The sequence below is a fragment of the Monodon monoceros genome, unplaced genomic scaffold (assembly GCF_005190385.1).
Source record: "Monodon monoceros isolate NGI ecotype Baffin Bay Population unplaced genomic scaffold, NGI_Narwhal_1 Super_Scaffold_3, whole genome shotgun sequence".
NCBI lineage: Eukaryota > Metazoa > Chordata > Mammalia > Artiodactyla > Monodontidae > Monodon > Monodon monoceros.
In genome coordinates this window covers 9,430,871-9,442,610 of record NW_021703780.1, presented here as the reverse complement: position 1 = coordinate 9,442,610, position 11,740 = coordinate 9,430,871, and the positions used below count along the sequence as shown (strand labels likewise).

The 11,740-nt window shown below is 39.9% G+C and overlaps 1 non-coding gene across 1 annotated transcript; it reads left to right on the top strand.

Moving 5' to 3' along the window:
• Positions 1-2,614: 2,614 nt before the first annotated feature.
• LOC114908244 lies at positions 2,615-2,722 on the top strand. Its single transcript, XR_003796933.1, has one exon. It is a non-coding gene; the product is annotated as a U6 spliceosomal RNA (small nuclear RNA).
• The last annotated feature ends 9,018 nt before the right edge of the window (positions 2,723-11,740 follow it).

Here is an 11,740-nt window from a genome sequence, read left to right as displayed (position 1 = left end):
GTATCCTGGGAGTCATGACCCCGGTCGTATCTGGGGCCAGCCTAACCTCAAGAAGGAGCAGGGAACTCCCTGCAGGAAGGTACAACTGGGTGTGCACTGGAAATACCTACTACTTTGCAATTGCTGCCTATTTCACTGTTGGAGATGAGCCTCTGAAATCACAGTGAGGAGACAAACACAGCAAAGAGAGGGGCCATTCATTGTGGTCACCTGTGGACTGGCTTAGACTCATGCGGACTCCTAAAAATTAGCCGATATCAGCTATCCCAGGAAATGAGAGTGGCGCAAGGTCACTGGGACAGGCTATTTCGGAAGATAAGAAAGAGGGCAGAAGTGGACAGGTGCTGCAGTGAACTAGACAGCAAGACCCCTCGGGATTTAGGGTGAAGGGAAGGAAATGGAGATGTGGAGCCTACAGAAAGAGGAGGTAGACTGGAACCAAAGCAAAACAAAACCCTGTATGCTCCGTAATTTTACTTGGAGTTGACTCTTTGGGGGGCAGTGGAGTATTTTGAGGAAAAAAAACCTATTATCAGAGAATTTTGCAGAACACAGAGTGGGATTAGCTCAGTTTCTTCTGTCAAAATAATCCACGCAGGTACAACGGAATAAAGTCAGGGAGTACTGGAGTGAAAACAGAAAATACAAAAATCAAAGGAGGTCTGGATTGGACATCCAGACCTGCTGGCTTATCCTGCACTCATGTCCCCTTGGGCAGACAGTCAGCAGGTTTCTGCAAGCTCCTCCCTTTCTCCTGAGAACTCAGTTTTATTGAGCACATTACATGTGCTCTCTCATTTAATTACCCAACTACCCTGCGAAGCAGGTACTATTGTTCCTCCCATTACACAGATGGGGAAACTGAGGCCCAGAGAAATTTAGTAACTTGTCCAAGGTCACGCATAGAGTAAGTAGCAGAGTCCAGACTCAGATTCAGGCCAATATGACTGAAGTCTGTGCTCTTAACTGGAAGCTTCATCACCTCTCTTTTCCTGGAGACAGTAAGGAAAATAAGAAGGAAGAAAGGGGCAAGGAAGGAGGAGGAGGGAGGGAGGCTGTATGGGAACATTTTGAGAACTGAGAAATGGTTCTGCAGACACATTCCGATAGGCAAGGGATGCAGTTATACCAGATGCAAGAGCAAAGCTCCAGTACCAGCCAGTCCAGAAAGATGAGCTTCTGGGCACACAGGCCCCCAAAGTGTATACCACAGACTTGGATATTTTTACCCCTGGCTTATCCCCCCACCTTCCTGCCTCTCTTCCAAGTATTAGTAACATAACATTCTATGATAATTTTTCCTTTTAAAGGAGATACTACTCTTACTACAAGGTCAACCACCTAAAAATACTTTGCTCTGATTTTCCATGAGCTTTTCTGCATGACTTCTTTGCTTCAAGTCTTACCTGGGAGAAACAACTGGAACATTTTTCACCCACAGAGAGCCGTTTTCCAGGCACTGGTGCCACGGTTTCTCTTCTCCTTGTTCCTTCCCTGCTTTATCCCCTTTGGTCTTATCAGTAACTTTCAGAAGAACCAAAAGAAAGATTTTATTTTCAAAGAGAGAAACATTGCTTTGACATTTAAAGGCAAAGGCCCTACATTCCTTTTTAGTAAATCCCTTTACAAAAGTAAAGGCAGGGTGCAGTTGTGCGTGAGTTATTGAAATGAGAGTTTTGCTTGGGGCAGGTCCTCCAGGTGCCACGGAGCACCTACCAGTGGACAGCTCAGCAGCTGTGCGCCAGATAGAGAGCTTTGAGAGGTGCAGGTTTCCCCTGCAATCCACAAGTAGAGCGTTCTTATGAAACCTTTCGTAAGCTGAAATGGCATAAAGCAAAGAAGAAATGACCTTAAGACACATCTTGCAAATAGATGCACAAAATAAATCGAGATAAAGCATCTGTTATTTTTGCTTTTTGCCTTTATTCTTAAAATTAAAAATAGCCTTCAAATTTCTTTCAGTTTGCGAAAACAGGTACAGGCATATCTCAGAGATATTCTAGGTTCAGTTCCAGACCATCACAATAAAGCAAGTCACATGGTATTTTTGGTTTCCCAGTGCATGTAAAAGTAATGTTTACACTATACATAGTCTAGTCTATTAAGTGTGCAATAGCATTATGTCTAAAAAACAATGTGCGTACCTTAATTTAATAATACTTTCTTGGGACTTCCTGGTGGTGCAGTGGTTAAGAATCTGCCTGCCAACGCAGGGGGCACGGGTGCTGCAACTACTGAAGCCCACATGCCTACAGCCCGTGCTCCACAACAAGAGAAGCCACCTCAATGAGAAGCCCGTGCACCGCAACAAAGAGTAGCCCCCGCTCGCCGCAAGTAGAGAAAGCCCACGCGCAGCAACGGAGACGCGACGCAACCAAGAAGAAAAAAAAAAAAAAAGGACTTCCCTGGTGGCGCAGTGATTGAGAGTCTGCCTGCCAATGTAGCGGACACGGGTTCGTGCCCCGGTCCGGGAAGATCCCACATGCCACGGAGGGGCTGGGCCCGTGAGCCATGGCCGCTGAGCCTGCGCGTCCGGAGCCCGTGCTCCGCACGGGAGAGGCCACAACAGTGAGACGCCCGCGTACTGCAAAAGAAAAAAAAAAAGTGTATTGCAGTGCTTGCTTCATTAGCACATATACTAAAATTGGGACGATAGAGAGAAAATTCGCACGGCTTCTGCACAAAGGATAACACGCAAATTCATGAAGCAGTCCATTTTTATGAAAAAAAAATTTAACCCTTTGAGCAGCAAAACATTTTTTAAAATACTTTCTTGCTAAAAAATACTAAACATCATCTTATCTTCCAGTGAGTCGTAGCAGTAACATCAAAGATCACTGATCACAGATCACCATGACAAATATAATAGTGAAAAAGTTTGAAATAGTGTGAGAATTAGCGAAATGTGCTACAAAGACATGAAGTAAGCGGATGCTGTTGGGAAAATGCTGCCACTAGACTTCCTCCTCCAGTGTAGTCATCCCTACACCATGGTGCTGGTTCCCGACTGAACAGAGTCAGCCCTACATTTTTTACCAGTGTCATGAGTAATTTTTTATTAACACATTCTTTAACCAAACCCAGGGCACTGACAGGGGGCTGGGGGTGGGGACCTGGCTGGGGTGCTCTGGCCAGGCAACCTGAGGCCTGAGGGGAGGTTGGGGTCCCTAAATACCATGTTCACCTCCATCCCTGGTGTGCCTGCAACAAACCCTTGCCCTCCAGGTGTCAAATTCTCCTCATGTCCTATTAAACTTTCAACCTGTTACTACTTCCCAGTAAAGGAGGGTTTTTGGTTTTGGTGGGTTTTTTTTTTTTTTTCTGCCATTAAACATTTTTCAGTTTAAATATGAAAAGTAGTCTGCCTCTTTTTGGTTCAAGGTTTTTGATGTTTTGAGGGTATCTTTCAGGCCAGAAACAGTCCTCGTGGGAAATTCTTGTAAGACTCAGAAACTTAGGAGGCCAGGAGTGAACAGTAGAAAGTGGAGGTGCCCAGGGGAGGGTGAAAGTAAAAGATGAGTGCTATTAGTTTTTAGCCGTTTTCCCTCAGGATCATCTCCTCCCATAAGGAGCTTCCTTTTAGCACAATACTCTCCTGAGTTTTTAGAACTGGGTAGAGATCATCTGATCTATCCCGGACACACCAATGCTGGTTATAAGCAAGAAGAAGAAAGGCCACAGAGGCTGAGATAGAGGTGAAAGTACTTGCTGAAAATCCCGACGCTTTCCAGGAACAGGATCAGGACGGGAATCTCCAGGTCTTAACTCTCAGCTCCCGGCAGAGCTCAGCGGAGCAGAGCACAGCGCCCTGACTTAAAAGAAGCTGCTAACTTGTCCAAGGACATTTTTAAAGAGTTCTTTAGTTTTTATTGGAGTATAGTTGATTTACAATGTTGGGTTAGTTTCAGGTGTACAGCAAAGTGAATCAGTTATACATATACATATATCCACTCTTTTTTAGATTCTTTTCCCATACAGGCCATTACAGATTATTGAGAAGAGTTCCCTGTGCTATATAGTAGGTCCTTATTAGTTATCTATTTTATATATAGTAGTGTGTGTATGTCAATCCCAGTCTCCCAATTTATCCCTCCAATCTCCTTTCCACCCGGTAACCATAGTTTGTTTTCTATATCTGTGACCCTATTTCTGTTTTGTAAGTTTATTTGTATCATTTTATTAGATTCCACATTAAGCAATATCATATGGTATTTGTCTTTCTCTGTCTGACACTTCACTTAGTATGATAATCTCTAGGTTCATCTATGTTGCTTCAAATGGCATTATTTCATTCTTTTTTTTGGCTGAGCAGTATTCCATTGAATACATATACTGCATCTGCTTTATCCGTTCCTCTGTCAATGGACGTTTAGGTTGTTTCCATGTCTTGGCTATTGTAAATAGTGCTGCAATGAACATTGGGGTGCATGTATCTTTTGGAATTATGGTTTTCTCCAGATACATGCACAGGAGTGGGATTGCTGGATCATATGGTACTTCTATTTTTAGTTTTTTAAGGAACCTCCATACTGTTCTCCATAGTGATTATAGCAATTTACATTCCCACCAACAGTGTAGGAGGGTTCCCTTTTCTCCAGCATTTATTGTTTGTAGACTTTCTGATGATGGCCATTCTGACTGGTATGAGGTAATACCTCATTGTAGTTTTGATTTGCATTTCTCTAATAATTAGCGATGTTGAGCATCTTTTCATGTGCTTTTTGACTGTCTGGATGCCAAGGACTTTTTTTTTAAGTCGAAGTATAGTTGATTGACAATATTGTGTTAGTTTCAGATGTACAGCATGGTGATTCAGTTATTTTTTTTCAGATAATATTTCATTATAGGTTATTACAAGATATTGAATACGGTTCCCTGTGCTATACAGTAAATCCTTATTGCTTATCTATTTTATGTACAGTAGTTTTCTCTGTTAATCCCAGGACTTTTTCATTAGTTCACCTCATTTGAATCCTGAGGTTCTGAAGATTTGCTTACACAGGAATTCTTGTGTAGAAATAACCTAGTGGTTGTATTTGGCAATTTGCAAATAAGCCATTTAACTGGCATTTTATAGCTGCTGGGAAAGGAGTTCCTGCTACTTCTCTCTCTGCGATAATCAGGGAACACAGTGAGCCGGGGAAACCAAACGTCAGCTCACAACGGGAAACGCAGGGAACTCACTCTCAGGGCTCCTGCACTTCACTGGCATGCCTGTTGTGGAGGCAACCACCCAATAGACAGTGCAGTTTGCAAATACACCCTAAACCAGAATCACCTGACTCAGCTTATTTCATGAAAATATCAGCTGGAGCCATCTCAGTCTAAAGGTTAAATTCAAAATGTGGATATATTATATATGTGTATTATAAATATATACATATATATACAATTGTCCCTCTGTGTCCTCAGGCTGTGCATCCTGGGATTCAAGCAACAGTGGATGGGAAATATTCAGGAAAAAAATTCCAGAAAGTTCCAAAGCGCAAAACTTGAATTTGCTGCACTTTGACAACTATATACATACCACTTACATGGTATTTACAACTAGTTACACAGCATTTACATTTTATTAGGTATTGCAAGTAATCTGGAGAGGATTTAAAGTACATGGGAGGGAGCATCATCCACCAGAGGGCAGACAGAAGAAGCAAGAAAAACTACAATCCTGTAGCCTATGGAACGAAAACCACATTCACAGAAAGATAGACAAAATGAAAAGGCAGAGGGCTATGTACCAGATGAAGGAACAAGATAAAACCCCAGAAAAACAACTAAATGAAGTGGAGATAGGCAACCTTCCAGAAAAAGAATTCAGAATAATGATAGTGAAGATGATCCAAGACCTCAGAAAAAGAATGGAGGCAAAGATTGAGAAGATGAAAGAAATGTTTAACAAAGACCTAGAAGAATTAAAGAACAAACAAACACAGATGAACAATACAATAACTGAAATGAAAAATACACTAGAAGGAATCAATAGCAGAATAACTGAGGCAGAGGAACAGATAAGTGACCTGGAAGACAGAATGGTGGAATTCACTGCCGTGGAACAGAATAAATAAAAAAGACTGAAAAGAAATGAAGACAGCCTAAGAGACCTCTGGGACAACATTAAACACAACAACGTTCACATTATAGGGGTCCCAGAAGGACAAGAGAGAGAGAAAGGACCAGAGAAAATATTTGAAGAGATTATAGTCGAAAACTTCCCTAACATGGGAAAGGAAATACTCACAAAATCCAGAAAGCACAGAGAGTCCCATACAGGATAAACCCAAGGAGGAATACACCGAGACACATAGTAATCAAATTGGCAAAAATTAAAGACAAAGAAAAATTATTGAAAGCAGCAAGGGAAAAATGACAAATAATATACAAGGGAACTCCCATAAGGTTAACAGCTGATTTCTCAGCAGAAACTCTACAAGCCAGAAGGGAGTGGCATGATATACTTAAAGTGGTGAAAGGGAGGAAACTACAACCAAGATTACTCTACCTGGCAAGAATCTCATTCAGATTCGATGGAGAAATCAAAAGCTTTACAGACAACCAAAAGCTAAGAGAATTCAGCACCACCAAACCAGCTCTACAACAAATGCTAAAGGAACTTCTCTAAGTGGGAAACACAAGAGAAGAAAAGGACCTACAAAAACAAACCCAAAACAATGAAGAAAATGGTCATAGGAGCATACATATCGATAATTACCTTAAACGTGAATGGATTAAATGCTCCAACCAAAAGACACAGACTGGCTGAATGGATACAAAAACAAGACCCATATATACTCTGTCTACAAGAGACCTACTTCAGACCTAGGGACACATACAGACTGAAAGTGAGGGATTGGAAAAAGACATTCTATGCAAATGGACATCAGAAGAAAGCTGGAATAGCAATACTCATATCAGATAAAATAGACTTTAAAATAAAGTATGTTACAAGAGACAAGGAAGGACACTACATAATGATCAAGGGATCAATCCAAGAAGAAGATATAACAATTATAAATATATATGCACCCAACATAGGAGCACCTCAATATATAAGGCAAATGTTAACAGCTATAAAAGAGGAAATTGACAGTAACACAATAATAGTGGGGGACTTTAACACCTCACTTACACAAATGCACAGAAAATTAATAAGGAAGCACAAGCTTTAAATGACACAATAGACCAGATAGATTTAATTGATATTTATAGGACATTCCATCCAAAAACAGCAGATTACACTTTCTTCTCAAGTGCACATGGAACATTCTCCAGGATAGATCATATCTTGGGTCACAAATCAAGCCTTAGTAAATTTAAGAAAATTGAAATCATATCAAGCATCTTTTCCGACTACAACGCTATTAGATTAGAAATAAACTACATGAAAAAAACGTGAAAAGCACAGACACGTGGAGGCTAAACAATACGTTACTAAATAACCAAGAAATCACTGAAGAAATCAAAGAGGAAATCAAAAAATACCTAGAGACAAATGACAACGAAAACACGATGATCCAAAATCTATGGGATGCAGCAAAAGCAGTTTTAAGAGGGAAGTTTATATCAATACAGTCCTACCTCAAGAAACAAGAAGAATCTCAAATAAACAATCTAACCTTACACCTAAATAGAGAAAGAAGAACAAACAAAACCCAAAGTAAGTAGAAGGAAAGAAATCATAAAGATCAGAGCAGAAATAAATGAAATAGAAACAAAGAAAACAATAGCACAGATCAGTAAAACTAAAAGCTGGTTCTTTGAGAAGATAAACAAAATTGATAAACCTTTAGCCAGACTCATCAAGAAAAAGAGGGAGGGACTCCCCTGGTGGCGCAGTGGTTAAAAATCCGCCTGCCAATGCAGGGAATGTGGGTTCGAGCCCTGGTCCGCATGCTGCAGAGCAGCTAAGCCCATATACCACAACTACTGAGCCTGTGCTCTAGAACTCGCAAGCCACAACTACTGAGCCCGTGTGCCACAACTACTGAAGCCCGCGAGCCTAGAGCCCATGCTCCACAACAAGAGAAGCCAACGCAATGAGAAGCTCGTGCACCGCAATGAAGAGTAGCCCCCACTTGCCGCAACTAGAGAAAACCTGCATGCAGCAACGAAGACCCGACACTGCCAAAACTAATTAAATAAATAAATTTATTAAAAGAAAAACGGAAAGAAATCTTCCAACGAATTCCAGGACCAGGTGGCTTCACAGGTGAATTCTATCAAACCTTTACAGAAGAGCTAACACCCATCCTTCTCAAACTCTTCCAAAAAATTGCAGTGGAAGGAACACTCCCAAACTCATTCTATGAGGCCACCATCACGCTGATACCAAAACCTGACAAAGATACTACAAAAAAAGAAAATTACAGGCCATTATCACTGATGAATATACATACAATAATCCTCAACAAAATACTAGCAAACAGAATCCAACACCACATTAAAAGGATCATACACCATGATCAAGTGGGATTTATCCAGGGATGGAAGGATTCTTCAATATATGCAAATCAATCAATGTGATACACCATATTAACAAATTGAAGAATAAAAATCATATGATCATCTCAATAGATGCAGAAAAAGCTTTTGATGAAATTCAACACCCATTTATGATAAAAACTCTCCAGAAAATGGGCATAGAGGGAAGCTACCTCAACATAATAAAGGCCATATATGAAAAACCCACAGTAAACATCATTCTCAATGGTGGAGAACTGAAAGCATTTCCTCTAAGATTAGGAACAAAACAAGGATGTCCACTCTCGCCACTATTATTCACCATAGTTTTGGAAGTCCTAGCCATGGCAATCAGAGAAGAAAAAGAAATAAAATGAATCCAAATTGGAAAAGAAGAAGTAAAGTTGTCACTGTTTGCAGATGACATGATACGATGCATAGATAATCCTAAAGATGCCACCAGATAACTACTAGAGCTCGTCAATGAATTTGGTAAAGTTGCAAGATACAAAATTAATGCACAGAAATCTCTTGCATTCCTATACACTAACAATGAAAAATCAGAAAGAGAAATTAAGGAAACAATCCCATTCACCATTGCAACAAAAAGAATAAAATACCTAGGAATAAACCTTCCTAAGGAGGTAAAAGACCTGTACTCAGAAAACTGTAAGACATTGATGAAAGAAATCAAAGATGATACCAACAGATGGAGAGATATACCATGTTCTTGGATTGGAAGAATCAATATTATGAAAATGACTATACTACCCAAAGCAATCTACAGATTCATTGCAATCCCTGTCAAATTACCAATGGCATATTTTACAGAACTGGAACAAAAAATCTTAAAATTTGTATGGAGACTCAAAAGACCCTGAATAGCCAAAGTAATCTTGAGGGAAAAAAACGGAGCTGGAGGAATCAGACTCCTTGACTTCAGGCTATACTACAAAGCTACAGTAATAAGGACAATATGGTACTGGTACAAAAACAGAAATATAGATCAATGGAATAGGATAGAAAGCCCAGAGATAAACCCATGCACCTATGGTCAACTAATCTATGACAAAGGAAGCAAGGATATACAATGGAGAAAAGACAGTCTCTTCAACAAGTGGTGCTGGGAAAACTGGACAGCTACATGTACAAGAATGAAATTAGAACACTCCGTAACACCATACACAAAAAGAAACTCAAAATGGATTAAAGAACTAAATGTAAGACTGGACACTATAAAACTGTTAGAGGAAAACATAGGAAGAACCCTCTTTGACATAAATCACAGCAAGATCTTTTTTGACCCACCTCCCAGAGTAATGGAAATAAAAACAAAAATAAACTAATGGGACCTAATGAAACTTAAAAAGCTTTTGCACAGCAAAGGAAACTATAAACAAGATGAAAAGACAACCCTCAGAATGGGAGAAAATATTTGCAAACGAATCAACAGACAAAGGATTAATCTCCAAAATATATAAACAGGTCATGCAGCTTAACATTAAAAAAACAAACAACCCAATCCAAAAATGGGTAGAAGACCTAAATAGACATTTCTCCAAAGAAGACATACAGAGGGCCAAGAGGCACGTGAAAAACTGCTCAGCATCACTAATTATTAGAGAAATGCAAATCAGAACTACAATGAGGGCTTCAATGGTGGTGCAGTGGTTAAGAATCTGCCTGCCAATGCAGGGGACATGGGTTCGAGCCCTGGTCCCGGAAGATCCCACATGCCGCTGAGCAACAAAGCCCGTGTGCTACAACTACTGAACCTGCTCTCTAGAGCCTGCGAGCCACAACTACTGAGCCCGTGTGCCACAACTATTGAGGCCCGTGCACCTAGAGCTCGTGCTCTGCAACAAGAGAAGCCACTGGGATGAGAAGCCCGTGTACCACAACGAAGAGTAGCCCCTGCTTGCTGCAACTAGAAGAAAGCCTGCGTGCAGCAACAAAGACCCAATGCAGCCATAAAAAAAAAACTACAATGAGGTATCACCTCACACCGATTAGAATGGGCATCATCAGAAAATCTACAAACAACAAATGCTGGAGAGGGTGTGGAGAAAAGGGAACCCTCTTGCACTGTTGGTGAGAATGTAAACTGATACAGCCACTATGGAGAACAGTATGGAGGTTCCTTAAAAAACTAAAAATAGAATTACCATATGACCCAGCAATCCCACTACTGGGCATATACCCTGAGAAAACCTTAATTCAAAAAGACACATGCACCCCAATGTTCATTGCAGCATTATTTACAATAGCCAGGACGTGGAAGCAACCTAAATGCCCATCAACAGACGAATGGATAAAGAAGATGTGGTACATATATACAATGGAATATTACTCAGCCATAAAAAGAAATGAAATTGAGTTATTTGTAGGGAGGTGGATGGACCTAGAGTCTGTCATACAGAGTGAAGTAAGTCAGAAAGAGAAAAACAAATGTTGTATACTAACGCATTTTTGTGGAGTCTAGAAAAATGGTACAGATGAACCGGTTTGCAAGGCAAAAATTGAGATACAGATGTAGAGAACAAACGTATGGACAGCAAGTGGGGAGGGGGGGGGGATGGTGAGGGGACGTGGTGGGATGATCTGGGAGACTGGGATTATCCTATATACACTAATATGTATAAAATAGATAACTAATAAGAACCTGCTGTATAAATATATTTAAAAATTAATTAATTTAAATTAAAAAAATGAAGTATATGGGAGGATGTGCATAGGTTATATGCAAACACTATGCCATTTTACATAAGGAACTTGAGCATTCTCAGATTTTGGTATCCGTGGGAGTCCTGGAGTCAGACCCCAAGGATCCGAAGGACAACTGTATATAATATATGGCCATACTATATATGTGTATTATAAATATATATATATATATATATATATATCTTAACTTTTTATTTGAAATAATTTCAGAGTTACAGAAAAGTTGCTAAAATAGTACAAAGATCTCTCATACTCTCTTTACCCGGGTAAACCAGATTTTAACATTGATCCACATGTGCTTTATCATTCATTCTCTCTTTATGTAATTATTATTATAATTTATAAATATTAATATAATTTACATAACATTAATATTAATATAATGAGTCGGTTACATACATGATTCCTCTTTACCCCTGAACGTACCAGTGTTTGCCTGAGAACAAAGATACCCTCTTATGTAACCACAGTATAGTTATCACATTCAAGAAATTTAACAGTGATGTGATATTGTTATCTAATCTACAGTTCATAAAATATGGCTATAGTGTATCCCAAA